General features: G+C 47.2%; 1 long non-coding RNA gene across 5 annotated transcripts; it reads right to left on the bottom strand.

Annotated features, from left to right (window-relative positions):
* Nucleotides 1-18,812, bottom strand: LOC129736870 (uncharacterized). 5 transcript variants are annotated; one of them, XR_008733991.1, is made up of 5 exons: nt 18,693-18,812; nt 17,966-18,013; nt 16,533-16,652; nt 4,048-5,578; nt 1-3,922 (listed from the first exon to the last, which is right to left on the bottom strand). It is a non-coding gene; the product is annotated as an uncharacterized LOC129736870 (long non-coding RNA). The 5 variants fall into 5 exon arrangements; XR_008733989.1 differs by having other exon boundaries at nt 1-5,578; XR_008733993.1 differs by lacking the exons at nt 1-3,922; nt 4,048-5,578 and adding an exon at nt 7,959-7,982.
* Between the last annotated feature and the right edge of the window lie 1,641 nt (nt 18,813-20,453).

Below are 20,453 nucleotides of genomic sequence, written 5' to 3'. Positions count from 1 at the left end.
TGAAAATATCATCTAGTTTATTGCCATATACCAAAGAGGATCAACTATTACAAGTCTTCTCACCAGGTAAAAAGAAAGCACTCCATACTTTCTCTTCAGCTGTGCCATGACTAAGCTAGGCAAAGCAAAAGGCCTGGGGACAGCTTCTCTGTTCCAGACGTCTTCTTCCATGCTGAAAAGACAAGGAGGCAGTCAATACAAATCAGCAAGACGACAGCTTTAGCTCCCACAGACTCCACCATGATATGCAGCGGGCTTTGAGATTAGGGGAGGGCTAAAGCTGCGTCCTGAAGCCTCACTTTGTGTTGCCTGTGGTACAAAAAGCAGTGCAATGATAACCTATAACTATGCTCACTAGGTGCTTTAGTGCCAAGTAATGTTACCTACCGCCTCCTGGGACAGTAAGGATCAGATTTTTAAAATTTCAAACATTTAATGGATAGGATTTACCTCATCAACCTTGGTTAACCACAAAACTGAAAATCATCAGTTTAAAAAATTAACCATCATTAGCAAGCTCTACATCCCCCACAAAGCCATACTGCTCACTCTCACCCTGCCTGCTAGCACTCAGTGCTGCCTAGACTTTTTCTTCTGCTGGTACTGTTACAGACAGTGCATTGCAGTGCCCTAGGCAGGGCTATATGAATTTTCTATGGCAAACTTGACACGATGTCCTGTCACTTGGCCATGTGAAAAAGTGGCTTTCAAACTCAATTAATCCATTCTGTGCACTGTTGCTATTAGTTCCCAAATACCTCTCACAGAACGCAAGCACCTCTGTGAGCTCAAGTTTCTAAGACGTTCCTAAGGTGGAAGCAGCTCCAGAAGCAACAGTCAGATGGGCAAGCACCAGCAAAGAAAAGAACTGGCAAGTTCTCAAATGCACCAAAGGTGTTCCCAAGTGACAAACTCAGGGAAGCAACCCATGAGGCAAACAAACGTACTTGAGCATTTTACCCATAACAGGGCAATAGCCCTTGCCTGAGCTACTATTGTAAATTAACATGACGCGCATAATTAATTGTATGTCTGGACACTAAGGATAGATGTGGGTGATGGGAGATGGAGTGATCAAAGGTGAATACAAGCACTTTAGAGTAGCCAGGTGTAAAATCAGGTATCTTTGATTTCTTTTGTTAAAGAGGAAAAAGTAGTGGGCAGAGTGCATACCAGAGCCTCATGTGTGCATGTATGTTACTTACCCCTTGTAGGCTGCAGGGAAGGCTGCTGAGACATTTGTGAATTCCCACACCATTTAAAAGGGAAAGTTATGAAAATAGTGGCTTTATGCACAGCTCTCAAAGTTCTTTGTGATTCTCGCAGTTATAATTTCAAAGATTGTCCTGGTTTTGACTGAAACAGAATTAGTTTTCTTCCTAGTAGCTGGCACAGTGCTGCTTTTTAGATTTAGTATGGAGAATAATGTTGATAACAGATGGATGTTTTAGTTGTTGTTAAGCAGTGCTTACCCTAAGTCAAGGACTTTTCCATTTCCCATGCTCTGACAACACAGAGGGGCACAAGAAGCTGTGAGGGAGCATAATCAGGACTGACCCACACTAGCCAAAGGGCTATTCCATACCATAGAATGTCATGCTCAGTATATAAAATGGGGGGAGTTGGCTGGGAGGGGCCGATGGCTGCTCAGGGACTGGCTGGGCATTGGTCAGCGCACGGTGAGCAATTGTACTGTGCATCTTGGGTTTTATTCCTCTCTCTCTTCTCGTTATCTCCCTTCTCATTATATTATTATTAGTATATTTTACTTTATTTCAGTTATTAAACTATTCTTATCTCAACCCATGGGTTTTAGCTTTTTCCAATTGTCCTCCCCATCTCACCAGGCTGGGGAGAGTACGTGACCAGCTGCGTGGTACTTAGTTGCCAGCTGCGCTTAAACTGTGACAAAGATAAATTCTGACCTCTTGAGATGTCCTTGATACCTCTATACAGTAGCATGTTAAGCTATATATGACTCTCTAGAGACCCAAGAGTTGAAAGCAGCTTTGTATCACAGATTAAGCTGTCTGCTGGATTACTGATTAACACTGAAGAACTTTGGATCTGGGACCCACCTTTCTAAACAGATCATCTGTTTGCCAAACAAATACAACAGAGACGTTTTTCACATGCATCACCACTGTAACTCACAATACTTGTGTGCTGTGGTATATGCCCCGTGCACTCAATAGAGGCACACACAGAGCGAAGGTTCCAACTTTCTTGCAGCTGAGGGAACCAAGGAGAGTTTTCACACTTGTGTTTTTGCCTTTTCAAGCTCACCTGCCCCACTTGGCTGCTTTCACTGAAGACTCAGTCCAAGGAGCATAGCTTTTCCACTCTGCAATGTGTGGCCTTCTTAATAGCCTCCCACACACATGAACACACTTTGGTTACCGATTGTTCAAATCAAGAAGCCCACAGAACTGGGGTCAAAGGACAGATTATGGATTTTACTGCCTAGCTTGTGGCATCTGATTTCTGTTCCAGCTGACTCCCTGCCCCAGCTTCCTGATGGGTTCCATTTGCAGCTGTCTGAAATACTATTGAAAAGTAAAGGAAAATCCCCAAAACCCTACATAAGTGGATTAATTCCCCAAAAATGATGACCTTTAGATGTTCCTGTGCTGTACTCATGCACTGCAAGAAATAACAAGCTCTGAGGCTCACCTGAACTCTCTTCATAGGCTAAAATGTGGCCTCCTTTATAGGAAACAGCATATGCTTTCTACCAAGAGAGAGAATAAAATGATTGTACATGCTGTAGGTTAGAAACATGAGTAACCAGTATGGACAATTACGCTTTAGCAAGGCTTTAGGTTTTTGTATAGTCCGGGGAACATTCGCTGTAAGAAACTGCAGAAGGTAAAAATGAACTGGTCTTTCCATTGGCTTTTCCTTTTCAGATGAAATTTTTCCTCTGTACTAAGGTGAGGTAGAAAATATTTCCTGTCATAATTCCCAGGTTAAATGCTTTTTAGCATCTTTCAAAGTAACGTTTACCTTTAAATTTGAACAGCTATTCACTTGTCACATTGATTCTCGTTTTATATTTCAAATTTCAAACAGTGCATCCTATTTTATTGCATAGCATTCCTATATCATGTCTGTACTGCATTGCTTTCTTTAACTACTCCTTATGCAGTGCCTTTAAGTAAAATTCTTTAACTTGCTATCATGTCAGAAAGATGCCTAGTTTCTTTATGGCAGCCTCCCTGAATTTCCTTTGTTCCTAATTCAACTCTTTGAAAATGAGGGGGAGAGAGAGGGAGGCCAATAGCCCCTGGTGGAAAGTAGCCCTGGCTACCTTAGGATCTACTTGTACCACTGGGATGACATACCCAGTTACAAGGATGGAAAGTTGTGTGAGGATGCCACCACAGCCATCTGCTCTCCAGGTCATAATCCAGACCTTACAAGGTGCAACAGCTATCATCTACAGCAGAAAGAGACTAGGACCATTTAATGCCAGTGAGCCAAAGATCTCTCCAGATTCTGCCAGGCATTGCTCCCATATTAAATGAAACATCAGCTCTTCCCGCTTCTGTCTTCTCAGTTTTATCCTCCCAAAAGAACACCTCTGCCTAGGCAAAGCCTCACAGAAAAGTACCTGTTCCTATGGAGAACTTTTGGGAGAGTGGCATAAGTCCTTTTCCACTGAACTCTACACCTCTGTTAATCAATCAGAGCTTATTTTACAACATAAGGTCTATACAACACCACTGCACATACTGAGCCCAAATGTATTGTGAACGTGGGACCAAACTGAGCTGAAACAATTTAACAAAAAAGAACACAGCTTTTAAGTTACATCCACTTGCCTCAGGGAAGTTATTCTTCAGCTGCAGCATGTTTCCCATGAGGGGCAAAGGAAATGGCCCAGAAGGCAGCTTCCCTGTTTCAGACATCTTCCTCCGCGCTGAACAGACAAGGCAGACAATGCAAAACAGCGAGAAAATTATTGCCGCTCCTGGAGATTCCATTGCAAAGTAGAACAGGGGTGTGGGATCAGGAAGGGATGAAGCTGCATCCTGGAAGGCTCACTTTATGAAGCCTACAGTAAAACCAGCAGTGCAAAGGAAACCCATAGCTCCTTTCATTTCCTCTGGGTTAAGCATTTTAGGCAGAAAAGAATCATTCACTGCTAATAAACTTGGATGAACTACTTTAATTTTTAAGTCTTTGTGACCTTTTCTAAGGTCAACCTTCTTCTACTGTAACATCAGAAAGCAGGGACAAACATTCATCATTAACAAACCCTGTCATACTTTCATAGCATGCCTGTCTTCTGCCTATTACTGTTGCTTATAGGTCTGTCCTCTGATGAGATGCTGCAAATACAACAATGTAGTTATCTTCAGGCCATTGTATACACTTACGATTACCATCCCATTGGATATCTTTTAACATTTCTATTGAACACGAGTACCAGGTTAAAAAGTATACACTTCATTCTAGAAGAGCCGTTTTTCAGCTGTTGGACATGCTGCAGTTTCCACTAATGATTTAAGAGCCCATTCTGAAAACCATGGGCATCTCCACGAAGTACTGCTCTGAAAGTTAGATGACTTCAGAATAACTTGTTAGAGCGGCTGGGTAGAACCGTTTTGAGGTACCGGGGAAAAAAAAATCTTCCTCTGGAACTGAACTCTTCTGTTTCTGCTTAAAGAGCTGTATTTGCTAGGCTGTTTTTCACTCCCTGGTTTGCAGTTGCAGTCCAGGTCCTCAAGAATTGATTCAGCTTTGAAGCAGCTGCATAAACCGCTTTGATGAGATACTTTGCCCCTTGATTCTCAACTGTCAGCCCTCCTTTTCCTCTGTTCTCTTCTGCATTCTTCCTTTCAAGCACCTGCTACATCCTTATTGTATTTTACACCAGAAAATGCTGCAGAGACGGAGATGCAGTCTCCCTCTGTACCTCGGTACCTTCTCTGGAATATCTTACAGACTCCTCAGGTAAAATGTTTGAGCAGCAACCAAGTTGTGCCTCTGCTTTTGGACTATACACTTCCCCAGTACAATGCTGTTCACACACCCCTAGGTATGGCTCTTCTATGGTGCTGCTCTCCGAAGATCTGCAATCCTTGCCGTGATTTGGGTTCTACCAGCCACACAGAAGACCCTCAAGCAGAGAGGGGAGTAGTTTCTCAGAGACAGAACCGGGAACACAGCTGTCAGCTCTCGGCCTAACTGGGATGTCACTGTCACGCAATCCTCCAGCCAGCCAGGTAGTCAGTCTCTTAAATTTCCTCCCAGTCGAGTCACTTGTGGGACACGCCTTTCCCGTTTCTGCTTCCTGGAGGTGGGATACTCAGAGTTTGTGCAGGAATTTGCTATTTCTTAGCTCTCCACTGAAAACACTAAGCACTTGTTGGCAATGCATGGCTAGATGGATTTCCATCCTCAGAGTTCCTGAAGGTTTTCATCTTTGTGGTTGCAAAATAGCATTGTGTTTTCTATGCGTAGAAAAGCAACTTTTTCAACAGGAACAAGATTTGGTCCTTTGCCTTTCTTGCTTGAGCTTGCGGAAGTTTTCTGTGCTGACACATTGCTCCCCTGGGGCTCTCCTGCAATCCTGTCAGGGAAACACAAAGAAAAGAGACATGCCACGTTATTCTTCTTTGAAATTTTCAGTGCCCCGATCACAGAGATTCCTAGACCTTCCAACAGCACACTGGGTTGCGTGTGGCGAGTGGATCTCTTCATCAAAGCAACTATCAAATGCACCTGTGGCTAAAACAAGACACGGCTAAGCCAGCAGTTCTACAAAACCAGACCCACGTAGAAGTGTCTCTGAAGTACATTTAAACCAATTCTTGAGCCTGCTCTTTGCCTTGCTATAGACATAGAAACCAGACACTGGGACTCTGACTATGAAGAGGTGGGATGGGGCAGGTCATGAAGGTCCCTGCAGAATGAGCGTTCTCCACGTGAGGCAAGTACAGAAGGAACGCGATACAATGGGTTTACTTCCATGTGACCACATTTAGCTATCCACTGTCACTCCGTCCCCTCGATCCCCCTGGGCCTTGAGGAGTGAGGAGCAATAGCTGTTAACAACAGCTGCATGGATACTGTCTTAAGAGGGCACCATCCCAATTTTAGTCATGACCCTGACAGCATCCTTTGCTTTCAGACATGTCTTTGGAGCCTTAAGTGCTGATTAGGGCTTACAGCTACTATGTGTGTACTCCAGAGGGGTGTTTTGTACAGTCACAATCTATTTAGTCACAAGTTTCCAGTTCTCTGCTGAGCGGAGGAAAACCTCTAACCCTTGTGCCCCTGAGAATGTGTTCTTTCTTAGCTAGCACTAGCCTGTCCTTGGCTACAACCCTGTCTGCCCAAACACAGACAATCCTTATGTCCAACTTCCACGCTAGGAAAACTTCCTACTGGGTACTGGGCTGCTGCCATGTCCATAGCTGCCCTTGGCAACATAGCATGCTCCAGGCACACGTTACGGAAGGAAAGCCTTGCTGCCGCAGGGTAAGCTTGGTACATTAAACCATGCTTAAGAAGGGTGAGTCACACAACCATCTCCTCTTTTAAGAAAGACTAGCAGCCATGAAACATCTTTACTATTATGTGCCTCCTATGGTCTCAAGATGAAAAGGTGTCCTACTGGGTCCAAGGCTGTCGGAAGCGCTAGAGGGTACAAACACAAAACAGAGGAGAGCCGTGCTGTTCTTCTTGGCCACTTCAGGAACTTACGTAGCAAGACTGATGTTATGACCCCAGTGACAGTGAATCCTCCTTACTGTGGAACCATGAGTTTTGGCACCCCAGCTGGAATGAGGACATTCAGTTATGTGTTAAGGAAACGGGAGAGTGACCAGGTGTTGGTACCCATGTCAGTGTGAGTTTCTCCTTTAACAGATGGCAGCCCAGATGGGACGCTAAGACACAAGAGGAAGGAGTCAGGAATCTCTTCTGGACATATCTGTTAACAACGCTCTGCTGCCGGCAACTAGGTGAGATCACCTGATGAGACTTAGACACAGGTAATTCCAGACACAGACCTGAAAGTGCTCCTGTGTTTAAATTTAAAAAAAAAAATAATCACATACTGGTAAGGAAGGTAATAAATTTAATAAGGTTGGGAATACGCCCAGCGTTGAAAGAGGGGGTGCCCCTTGCTGAGGTTTTAGAGAATTGGAAAGATATCCCTGGCACAGGCTTTGCAGAAATGAAAATAGATTATTTTGTGCCAGGACGAATGGCCATTCCTGACTTGTACTGGAGGAGGAGGACCGATGGATATGTGACCTCCTAGAGGAACTTGTAAGCCTCATAAACAAAAAATTTTGGGAATTATTTTAGAAGACACTGACAGCCAGGATATTGATTATTGGTATATACAGTATCATTGGGCACAGCAAAGAGGTAAATCACCTAAAACAAGGGGAAGCTCACTTGCCTCTACCCCAGAGACAGAGAAAACTGACCTTCCCACTGCAGGAATGTGCCCTTTGAGGCTGGAATACATTCGTAACCCCAGAGCAGGACCCGGGGCTCCTCCAGAGGCTCCTTCTGTCAGTCACTGTGGTCATGAGACGTGAACGCTGGAGATGGAAATGTGGTCGCTTGGCAGAGTAAAATGCCGAGATGGAGAGAGGATGCTGAAAGATGTGCACAAATGGTATTGGGAATTGTTACAGATTATACTCCCAGCTAGAATGCTAGAAAAACTCTGAGAGTATTATTCCAAATGGAACAGGGGGAAAGAATTTTTCAGAAAGATAGAAAAACTGCTCAGAGAAGACAAGGACTTAATCCTTGGCCCAAACAAGATCCTAATTGGCAGCCTCTGTTACTTTCTAATACTTTAGCATGGTTTTTTTGTGGAAGTTCAGGACATAGGCAATGGGAATGCCCACTTTGCCCGACAATCTCAGAACAAGGATTGACACCCCCACATCATCCATGGCCTCACTCACAACAGATGAATAAGATTCTCGAGGAACTGCTGAGAGATGAACCTGGAAGGAACAGGGGTAAATGAGTGTGGACAAACTGCTGCAAAGGTAAATGGAATTCTATTCAATTTTTTTTATCAGAAGAAACAAGTTATTGCTAAAGGGGTAGTAGGCAAGGAGGTGAAATACCTTTTGACACCCCTTCCAACTGTTTTAGCTGGAAAAATTGCATAGGGAAGATTCATAGTTTCTCCTAATTACCCGATATCATTATTAGGGAGACACCTGTTGCAGGAAATGTGGGACACTGGTATCTCAAGGGCCTGACGGGATTTGCTTAATCCCTATGGTTTCTGAAATTGTGCATGTTTTAAAAAAATAAAGAACTTCATTTTTAAATACCATTGGGATTGAATGCAGTTCCCTGGGAATTGTGGAGTACCTTGAGTGAGGATGTGAGATTATTAGTATCAGCAGGACTGGTGGTAATAAAAACAAAAGGAGGGACTCTCCCCTCTATTAAACAGTATCCTGTTGTTGCAGAAGCAATCCCAAGCATTCAAAAACAACTTTATTTTTTCCTGAAAAAAAGAGGAATTCTCAGAGAATGCCAAAGCCCTTACAATACCCCAATTTTACCTGTAAGTAAGCACAGAATAGATGAAGATTGGACTCCAGAGTATAGATTTGCTCAGGATCTGTGTGTGGTGAATGAGCATGTTACCTCACCCGATAGTTCCAGAGTCTAATTTAATACTTACTCAGATACCACCGTCGGCAAACTCTTCTAACAATCTTAAAACCCTAAATTTTTCAGGACATTCTACTTCAGTTCAATATGTGGATGATCTTTCTAGCCAGTCATACAGAAGAAGAATGTGCGAGAGACACTGAATACCTGTGTATATGACTTGCAAAAAAGGGATGCCGCACATCTCTATCCAAATGAGAACTTTTGTCTAGGACAGCTTATTGTTCTTGTACTCTAGAACCAGTAATTAAAGGAACTCCCCTTTGTATACGGGCTACAGCAACTGCTGCTGTGCTAGTGGAAAGAACTCTGACTGCTGTCCTGGGACACCCCCTGACAGTATGTGTACCCCATTAAGTGAAAATACTTTTGAACCAACATACAGAAAAAACACTTTCTCAATAAAGTGATAAAGTACACACTGATATGAAGCAGTGCTTTTACCTGCAGACAGTGTGAGACTTGAAAGATGTAATAACCTTAATGCCACTGCCTACAGAGGGAGAAAAAGATGATCACAATTGTTAACAAGGGGAAACCACAACGAGTAAGCCATGAGATGATTTAACAGATCAACCTTTAGGTAATCCAGATTTGAGGTTTTTTACAGATGGATCATCATACTGTGAAGAAGGCTGGCACTGTACTGGATACACGGTTACTAGAGATTCAAGTTTTGCTGGCCAGACCTTTACCTCACAATCTAGGTGCACAAGGTGCAGAAGTTGTTTCCTCTCACTGAGGCTGCAAAATACGCACTTGGACTGCAAGTTAACTTTTACACAGGCTCTCAGTACGCATTTGGAGCTTGTCATGCTACAGGTATGTTATGGAAGAGTGTGGGTTTCTTACCTCCTCAGGTAAGACCACAGCACACGGAACTTTAACTGAAGAATTATTGGAAGCAATATAAGTGCCCATAGAATTGGCAGTGATTTACGTAAAGGCTCATACCAACTGCCGAGACAATGTATCTCAAGGAAATGCCTTGGCTGATGAAGCAGCAAAAGCTGCTGCATGGCAAGTGACTTGAGCAGTGACTCTGATTCTGACTGAGCAGGGTAAGGCTGAACTCCCAGATGGAACTCATCTCTACGAAGATCGACCCGAAGAAGAAACACAGACCTGGGAGAAACTAGGAGCACAACAACGGGACAGGCAGTGGCTATTAGGAAGTAAACCACTACTTCCAAAGAGGTATTTACTACCTATCACTTGCTGGCAGCACAACAGAGCTCACGAAGGGCCAGAAAGTATTGCTCTTGAAATCCAACAACTGTGGGCAACCCCTGGAATTTATGCAGCAGCCAAAAGAATTTGTGAGGGCTGTTGGCTATGTAAAGAATCTGCCTCTTTAAGAATGAAGACACTGCTGGGAAAGACACCTTCAGCAACAAAAGAATCCTTTTCAAAACCTTCAGACTGATTATGCTGAAATGCCTGAAGTAACGGGGTTCACATATTGTTGTTGTTGATCAATTGTCAGGGTGGGCGGAAGCTTTTCCTACTCAGAAAAACGACTCAAAAACAGTTGTTAAAGCTCTCTTAAAGGAAATTATTCCTAGATAGGGAGTTCCAGAGCTAACTAATTCTGACAGGGCACTCATTTTTCTGCAGCTGTATTAAAACAGATTTATCATTTGTTAGGAATTCGATCACAATTACAAACTCCCTATCATCCAGAATCCTCAGGACAGGTAGAGAGGATGAATAGAACTCTCAAAGAGAAATTTATCAGTCTGTAAACAGACTAGGTTAAAAAGACATGAAGCGTTAAATTCAGGTTTACGGGATGTAAGAAACACTCCCAGGCAGCCAATTGGAATTTCTCCGGCAGAAATTCTTTTTGGAAGGACTATAGCACTACCAGGAACTTATGTCACAAAGACAAGTTTGTTGAATGGAGGCGAACAGGTAACCCAATTTTTATTGGGTTTGCGGAATTCTTTTTCAGATTTGAGAAACCATGCATATTGGTATCCAGGAATTAACATCTTTGTTCCCTGACCTATCAACATGGTTAAAGAAACGGATAGTTACAATACCTGTTGTGATCTTTATAGTTGTGTCTGTGATTGCACTAATGCAATGTTCTGTAACTTGTGTGACTGGCTTAGTAGCAAAGTTACAAGAAAGAACTTAGTTTAATAGCTGAGATATTCCGTACCTGAAATGGAAATAATAAGACAGAAGGAGAAAATCATTAAAAGAAAATGTATTTTGAATGAAGGAATGTAAAGTGCTGAGCCAGCTAAACGGCAGTTCTTCTGCTCTTGCATTTCCTAGATAAATCCTTCCCTCTTGCACTGCTCTATGCTATCCGGGTTCCCAAAGGTCCAGCCTCGTCGCCTGTATGCTTCTCTGACATCGTCACAAGTATCGCAGCACCTGCAAGAGCACAGTCATCATCTTATCATCTTTACAGCAATAAAGAGACACTCCAGCTCAGGACTCCAATCCCCGGTGGATTTCATTTCAACAAATCAACAAAGCAAACATCAGGGACTGGACACCGAAAGGTGGTCCAACGCTCCTGAAGGAGCTTGAGCTTCCCGACGTACTTTTTGAGATTTTGGCAGGAGGACGCAAGCTGCTTTAATGCAGCGCTTAAGTCTGAAGAGGACTTTAGCCATCCATTCAGACAGCCAAGTCAATCCTCGGCAAAGAAATTTGCTGCAGAAACGACATCAGTCTCCCACAGTTCTGAGCAGCTTGGAACTTGCCCACGTGAACAAAGCATCTGCCTGTGTCTGTTCCTCCCTTCCTCTGTTTTAAGGGCAAGACTGCCGACATTGCCGTTAACCCTGCCTCCAAACTTTCTTCCTTGCTCTTCTACCTCTGGACAACATCTTCGCTCACCACAAAAAAAACAATTGTCTGTCTTGGTTCCGTGTTGCGCTGGACAAGACAAAAAGTTGAAGGCCGGAATCATGAATCCCTCAAGATGGAAACTTCTCTGGGGAAGGACGCAACTTGACAGATGGCCGCGACTGAGAGACGGGATGCAGCTTGATGCAAGCAAGCGTCACTTCAATTAGCCTAACAGCATTATTATATACACATAAGCAATTGTTACATCTTATTCCGATTAGTTATAGAATACGCAAGTTTTTGGACCACGTGGCAACTCGCGCGAAGATCTCACACTAGCTATTTAGCAATTCAGCAACAGTTCAACAATTCAACAATGTCTGCAGTTCTTGCACCACCTCCTCGAGCAAACTGACAAACCGACCACCTTATTTCTCGGATAGTCTCAACTTGGCATTTAGTCCCCGTTTCTATACCCTTCAGTAATTTCTCATGTCCCTTATCACCAGGGCTTGAGGCCCACAAGCTCAAGCACCTTCCTTTCAACTAACCGATTGTTACTTGTGGTCCTGCTTCCCAGGCCCCCTCCTGCAACAGATGTGACAAACTAAGTTACCACACGGAGCTAATAATAGCGAAGGATAGTCCAGAACCTGCAGACTATCACGAATCCATTCTTACACAAATTTGCAGGTAGAAGGAATGAGAAACACCAGATGACACCCGTCGTTTGTGTGAGTGATAGGCGTCTGGTCTTTGCTCCCATAAGGATGCAAAGCCTGCAGCAGAAGCGAGAAGGCAAAGCCATAACCGGGTTTTATTCCGAGACAGCTCGCAGAACGGTGAAATAGTTTGCACAGCTCCCCCCTGGACACCAAGCAATCCCAGAAAAGGTTCCGTTTGCTAAGATACAATCTTTGCGCTACTGCCCTTGAACAGGCACGCAGACAAAACAGACAACCTAACTCTGCACGCTCTGAACAAATCGTGAGTGCAGCACAGGCATACTAAAACACAACAGCTCTCCCCATTCTACGAACAGGTGCCCAGGAGGATTTCACTGCACGGACTTTCACAGACATTTTGGAAAAGAAAAAAAACCAAACCCAACACGTATGCCACATTAGCTGTACCGATTCAAGCACTAAGAAGATGGAAAGGTTACCGAATGTCCTCCGCCTCTGCCCCGTAACAGCTTTCACAGCAATCGGCATCCAAAGCATTTGGATCAAACGCCTTTTCTTCTTCTTTCCCCAGTTCTAACACAACAGAGGACTCAAGGTGACAAGGCACGTCTAGAAACACTATCCTGTACTTCCGCTCTACGCCCAGTAACTGTTCTACACGTGAATGAAATGATCTTGTGTCAGAATCTGCACATCCTGCACCCGAAGCTCACCTGAAAGAACGCATAGAGCCTGTTGAGCTGCAAAGTAAGATCAAGAAGCAGAGCAGCACTTGCCATCTGAAGAACACCCTCCACAGAAAGAGCCAGCCACCCGAAAGCCTTGCTGGGGCGCCGGTCAGATGTTGCTTGCACAAAGGCTTTGTTAAGACTTTGTCTAAAGCAGACCCAAACAGCAAGTTGCAACTGATACCGGACCTGTTACACAAACACCACTTCAAATAGCAGACAACAGCGCGTAACGCGTAATCCCGTCCCAAGATACACAGGGAACACAGTTATACATTGCTGCAGAGCTAGATCAGCGTGGGAATCTCCCAAGCGGAAAACTGACACTCAGTCCTCCAGAAAAACGGTGCTGACAACGCACACACATGAACCACTGGCTTGCTAGAATCTCCAAGGAATTTCTGTCTTTGTCACGACTTTACAATTCTGCCAGTGCCTGTGCCGCCTGTGTGTTGAATGCACAGCCACAGTACAGCTGGGGCACAAACCCGCGGAGTTTTATGTTCTTAAGTGCAGAAGGCTGCAGAGGGACTCGTAAAAGAGGAGATGAGAGCTGGTGACAGCTGAAACCCGCCAAAGGGCAAGACATGCCTCCAGAAAACTCAAACAGGACCTCTGTTTTTCCAAAAACCAAAACAAATACCAAAAGGTCCGCAAGCTTTGGAGCTCGGAATAAGCGAGCCAAGGAACTGCACATCTAAAATTTTCAAGACCACGGGTTCCTATTAGGAGAGGCCCCTGAAAACCAGGCCGTTTCACTCACGAATCCTGAAGGACAGGACCAAGTCTGCTGGATTACAAAAGCCCTCTAAGGCTCACTGTCTAGGCACCGCCACACTACCCTCTTACGAGCCTCAAAAAGGTGGCTTCTTGGATAACTAAGGCCGGGGCAGGTGATAACGCAGACACTGCTGAGGGGACAAAAATGTTATCGGGACCCTCTTTGCGGAGATTGGGAGGCAGACCAGCTGGACAGAAGTGAGTATTAAAGACATCTGTATTAGCCACGGGGGGGGGGGGGGGGGGGGAAGAGAGATTTAAATTAGAAAGTATGAAATATGCATAAAATCAATCATTAACCTCGCTTCTTTCATCAAATACTTTATGGTAGTCATGACCAAGCAAATACGAACTTTTAGGAAAGTATACCCATTCTTAAACCACTGTACCAGACTCACTTTCTACAGCTTCCAACATTCAAACAAGTTGAAAGTACGCTTAAGAATTCAACCAGTATGGGTTTTGATCCTGTAATTACACTAAAAGATAGTGTCAGGAAGAATGCAGCTTAATAATTCCTACGCTTTGTCAAAGCCATGATTCCTGCCATTTGAAGAACACCACCTGTACAACACACGGCGTCTTTCAAGATACAGCAACTAGTAACAGCTTTCCGAATGTAATCGGTAGCTGCCCCGTCGAGTTGTCTCCGAGAGCACCCAGAGGTACCGCACACACCTTAGATACCATAAAGAAACCGCAGTACGTAAAACCCCACATGCAAAGTTTCATGCTGTTACCATGGTCCTCCACTTGCATGCAGATATGACACACGACGCTGGAAAACTCGGCCCGTGTTAAAAGGAAGGAAGCGGTAAATAACAATAATAAAAAAATTAAACATTCAACCCTCTATCGCCATCCAATGGGAATTAATGAGATGACATCCCGGCACAGAACGCCACCTACCACAGAAATCATTAAGCTATTACCTATTTTAGTGCAACTATGATCAGGAAAAGCCTCCACATACTACTCCATAATACTTAAGGTCAATGGTAAAGAAAATGTATTTTTAACTAAGAAATTTAAAGCGCCGAAGCAGCTAAGTGGCAGAATCAGGCCCCGTCCCTAGCGTAGCCCTCGTCCAAGGGTGGTTTAAAACCCAGTCCAGTTGATCAGTGGGAGAACAGAGAAACAACAGATGACCAATTTGTGCACACAGGCACCCTCAGAAACGCCAGTGTTTTTAGAAAATTTAGTAAACGAATTGCTTGTTCAAAGACGAAGCGCGCTTGAAGGAGCATGTGAGTTAAAGCAGGCAGAAAGAAGATCACGACTCGAGGAGGAGCTAGGAACTGAGAAGATGCATCACCTGGGACAGAGTCAGGCGATGGATCTGCAGCACCGACAGGACCAAAGGAAACGCCTACAAACTTCAGACGTTGACTAATGGTTTGACACGTGTATATAAGCTGTGCTGTATCCCTTGGTTCTCTGCCACTCACTGGGGTGGTGGCCCAGCTCTGACTTGTGACACAAGCAAGCCCAGCTGGTACCTACGACGGTGTAAATTTTTCCTTTAACAGACAATACTGCTACAGTTGCACCTCAAATAACTGACCGAACAGCAAGTGTTACTAACAGAAACTGAGAATCCTAGAGTTTCACCAAGACGGGTGGACACTTCCAATCTAAACATGCCACACTGGTGATGGCAATCAAACCAGCCACGGCCCTTTTCCAGACGGCAGAAGAAATGGCTTGTTGCGGGCAGTGGAACTTGATTGCTTTCAAAATGCCTCTCCCGGATGAGACTGTTTGCTCCCTGCAAGTTTCTCTTCCTCTCTGTTGATAATGTAAGGAGCGAGAACAACCGGTTCAGACCGGAGTAATCCCAGCGGGGGCTGGCAACACAAGTAAGGCAGGAGGCCTACATGTGGCAACAGAGAATTAGATACAGAAAAGCGGGGTTTGGACCCCAGACATCACATTCGTAACGCCACAGCCTCCGAATACAGAAAGGCTGCTAAGTGGCACAACAGCAAGAACTCCATCACCACATCCCCATGACAACAGGGGAAGCTCTCGTACCTACCCACTGTTCAGCTCTTGGCTTAGTTTAGCCTTTCAGCTTCAAGAACAGAAAAGTTAAATCCGAGTTACAACAAATCAGCAAACTTAGTTCATGCCAATACACGGAACTACACTATCTCCCAGAACAGATAATAAGGAGCTCACGTTTTAGAAAGACAAAGTCGGGACAGCATTACCATTCCATTGCAACACTACCAGAATCGTTCCTGGTTTGTATTCAAGTAAAACAATTAAGTCATAACATGTAAAAAATGCAGACGAGAGGTTTATGTAGCAGAGGACCACTTACTCCAACTTGTAACTAAATACATTTCAGTCGATACATCAGTTATCAGGTATGCATTAACACACACAAAGTAAACGCAGTAAGATGATAGTTTAGGCTTAAGGGTCAAGTCCAGTGGAGCCTTCCCTGGAGAGAGGCTCTTTCCTCGAACCAGCTCGTCCCACCTGTCAGCCTCCTAGGCTTTAAAGATGCAACCCGAGTCAAGTTTTGCCAGAACAGCTGCTTGATTCCTAGTAGGAAAAGCCTAGCCACTCAGCAGCTTTGCTCCTGAAATGCATCAACGAGTCCCTCTCTCAGTTTCAGAGGGACCAGGCAAAGACTTGCCTCGCAAAAGTACCGAGCATTATACACACACACGAGCTTGTCTGATCTGCCAGGGTAATAGATTTGTGTCCTATAAACTCTTCAAGAGTTTGTGGTGTTTAAAACACTGTGAATTCAGCCGTCCCTTGTTCCCATGAATCTCACAGCAGGCATACGGCGATGGAAAGACTAAGAGAACATGCATCCAACAATGGCAGAATAGCATCTTACCGTGTCTCTCTGCTTCTGGAGTCACACGATTGGCAGCTTTATCCAAGCGTTGTTTAATCGGCTTGTGCTCTACGTCCAGCTGCTGCTCGCCTGCTACGTCCATGGCATCGATGCTCAAATCTGAAAGCAGCGAGCAAGGAAAGCGGTCTATGAACACGCAAGTGTTACGGCCTGCGGCAAGCTGAGGAAGTGCAAAGACAGAACCTTTCAGCCAGCAGGGTAAAAACGTGCCAAACCGGGAGAGCGTGTACTGCTAGGGCCAAGTGACCTACAGGGAATAAAACGCACGATGCAGCAGGCTAGATGGCCCTCTCGGGTACAGGGTTTGGTGTCCCAGAAGGACCGTTTCCAACTTCCAAGAAAGCGCTACCCTGAAAGGTAGACGCGCTTAGGGCAAAAAGCCAAAAGCAAACCCCTCAAAGCCCAGAACCATTCTCAGGAACACAGGAGGAGTTAAGACTAAAATTGGTTGAAAGCTGCCTCCTACCTCTTCCCCCGCCACCTTTCCCCCTTCAACATCAACACATTTCCTGCTGATCCCTTTTCACAAAAAAAGATTGAGGCCTGTGCTGTCAGCTCGGTATCGAAGCACCACGATGCGCTCGCCGGCTACACGCTCTCTTAGAAGGCCGACAGCTTCTCCGCACACAACGGCCGAGGTTTCCAGTCTCTCTGGCCTTCCCACGCCCTGTTAAACGTGAGGAAGGCAAAGACTGATAACAACTCGGGGGGTCAGGAGGAAGTCAAGATGCACTACATCTAGAGCGCAGCGCATTACCACAACAGAACAAGAGGCAGGAACGATCGGTAGACAGGCAGATAACGTGCACGGCAGTAATACCCAGTCAGACTTGCAGGACTTCCAGTCACTTCATCCCACAAAACTTTGTTTTGAATTTAGTTAAAAGGTAATCAGATTCTTAACGCTCATTCTGCTTTTACAACTTCTGGAGAAAGGCTAACCCGTGGCATTGGCATTACAGTCACAATTCAAGTACAAAAACCACGGCAAAGCTGTGCCTTGCCAAGTGACTTCCAAAGCAGGCTCTCGAGCCTTTCAACAAGGCAGTCAAATGTGGAGTCCCAAGGGAACTCTGTGCCAGCTCTGTCAGTACGGCCGAGCTCTCTGACAAAGTACACCGCCATGCAGAAAGGTAAAGTGGGTTTATACCTCAGGCTCGTTTACAATCCAGAAAAATAATACTGCCCGACTGGGCGCGCTGGTTTAAGCGCCCAGCAGGCCTGGCTGCGTAACCACGAGCGACCACCAATTCCTCCCAGTCTGCTGCCCAAGCAGCAGCGCAGCACTCTGAAGCAGCGGGCACACTCGAGGACCTCGCGGGCCCTCGGCAGCTACAGACGTTATCCCTCCACAGTCAGCAGTCCGACTCACAAGCACAAGGCATATGTGGAAAAGTAACATCTAGACTGACCTCCAGTTTAGCTCCCCTTGACTTGTCAGCGTACGGTTCCGGACGAACCTAGGTACAAAGAAAAAACAAGAGCCCCGTTTCACTCGGAAGCAAATCAAAAGGCCTCTCCCCTTCGGCTGCTCTGGCCCAGGAGCTTGCCTGTGTCAAGACACAGGATCAGCGAGACACCTCCCAGCCCTCCCCGGTAGCTAAGCGCTTGCCGTTTTGTAATGCTTTTTAGAGAAATCAGCAATCGGGGGCGACGGGTGGGGATCCCACCGCCGGCTTCCTTTTCTTTCTCTCGCCTGCAGACGGCGGGAAGAGGCGCCTGAGCCACCCCCCTGCGACAGCGTTACAGCAGGCCCAAGGCAGCCTCTGCGGCCCGCGGGCGCCGGCAGCCCCAGCCCGCTGCCACGGCCACGGCCAGCGGCTGGGGGAAAGACGAAGCCCCGCGCAGAGCTGCTGCGGCGGCTGCCCGGGCAGCCCGGAGGCGGCGGGGGGGTGCGCCGAGAAAAAAAAAAAAAAGCAGCACCGCGAGGAGCCCGCTGACCACCGTCGCTGCCGGGGAGTCGAGAACCGCCGGCAGCCCCGCCGGTCCCGGGCCGCCCCGGCCGCCACCAGGCGCTCCCCGCCGCGCCGAGCGCCGGCCCGCCACGCCCCCCCCGGCCGGCCGCTGCCCCCCGGCGAGGCCCGGGCCCGGGCCCGGGCTCGCCCGCGGCCCCCGGCCGCCCTCAGCCCGCCCGCTCACCCAGCGCGCCGCCGCACGTCCCGGCCCGAAAGTCTTCCAGGCTCCCGGGGAAGGCCCCGCACCGCCACAGCCGCTCCAGCGCGCCGCGTGGCCGGGAATAAACCCACCTTCCTACGCCCACGGCCGCCGGCCCCGGCCCCGGCCCCGGCCCGCCGCGCAGCGCGGCCGGAACCGGCCGAGGAGGGTCTGGGGCTCCCGCTCTGCGCCGGGGCGCGAAGGGGCTCGGTGCCACCGCGGGCTCCTCCGAGCCGGCCCCCGGGCCTCTGCGGGGGCCGCCCGCGGGGTGCGGGCTGCGCCGAGAGCGGCTACCGGGCGCGGGGGGAGAGGCAGGCGTAGGAGAGACCCCGCTCCCTTGGCCCACCTGACCCCTTCGTTCTGGTAACACCTCGCTTTCCCGTCACAGGGAACGGCTATGAAGTCAAGAGGTTAAATCGTGCAACAGCTCGAGATGGCTTACTTGTGCAAGGAAAAAAAATGTGCACGAGCTTTTCCTAAGCCACATATATTTGCACCACTGCTTCTTCCTACTCAAAAAAAGTGCAGTCCCGCAAAATCTCTTCTATTTGAAAAGAGGACAATTTGACATTGCTGTTACTAACAGATGCTTCCAAATGCAAACAGAGCAAATGCACCCCCTCTTTCCCACAGCAAAATAGAACGTGTCTCTGGGGTGGGCACAAGACGGGAACCCTGTGATGCTGCAGCGTTTCTGCTGCAGGAGAAGAAGGTTCGGAGGCTGCTCCAGCTTCTGAGCTTCCACAACAGCAGCTTTGGGCTGCTAGTACAACAGCCCAACATTCCTGTGGAAGCTGAGTAAGCTCGGTTTTGCTTAGCTAACGACTACAGAGTCGTTCTTCTGAAGCAAGCAGTGGAGTCATAGTGTACTGCCCGTGTGGGTTAGTGTCCCATAACCAAGGGGAAAAGCACGTCTGCCATCCTGCTCTTGTGCCTGAGCTCCAGCAACTAGCAAACTAGCTGTCCGATATAAAAGTTGACTAATGAGTTGGTAAGTGTATAGAAGCTGCGCTGTATCCCTCGGGTCTCTGCCACTCCCTGGGGTGGTGGCCCAGCTCTGAGTTGTGACTAAAGCAAGCCCAGTGGCACCCACGTGTGTGTGAGTTTCTCCTTTAACAACAGCAATCGCTGGGGCTTATATGTAGGACCCCACCAGCCACCCCCCACCCCCCTCCGTGCCTTGTGCCGTCTTTTCCCCCCACTGTTGTCTCTCCCTCGCTAACGGGGTGGAGGCACGGACAGGAAGAACCACGAACCACCCGACTGTTAAAGCCATCAGATGCAAAGGATTTAACGGCTCGAGCCACGCGGGTGCTTTGTGGTACGGAGGCAGCGCGTAATGGTGGCTGGGCTGCGAGTGGGCAAAGGGCAGAGCGAAGCGGACCCTGCAGCCGCAGCGAGCAGCTCCCGTGGCCGGGCGGTGTGAACTGGGCCGAGATCCCGGCCCGTGCTCAGCACCGGGTCGGTGGGGCGCTGCAGCCACCTGGCGGCCAGTTGTCAGTACTGCAGCAGCCTGGTTGGTGGAGCGCTGGTCACAGGGCCGTGATCACCAGGTTGCAGGCTCGTGCTCCATTCTTCTGATGCTTTCCAGTCTTTCTCTTGCCTGCTTCCTTATTTCTAGTGTTTTGGAATAAGTTCAGGGAGCTCTGTCTGCAACTGGTGGCAAGCTCTGGACAGAAGGAGTGCTCTCCCTTGCAGAGCGGGTAGCTGACTGAGGGAGGAGGAGAACAAACCACCACGAGTCTC

Source organism: Falco cherrug, chromosome 9, assembly GCF_023634085.1.
Source record: "Falco cherrug isolate bFalChe1 chromosome 9, bFalChe1.pri, whole genome shotgun sequence".
NCBI classification, from domain to species: Eukaryota; Metazoa; Chordata; class Aves; order Falconiformes; family Falconidae; genus Falco; species Falco cherrug.
This window is presented reverse-complemented; position numbering and strand designations above follow the sequence as displayed.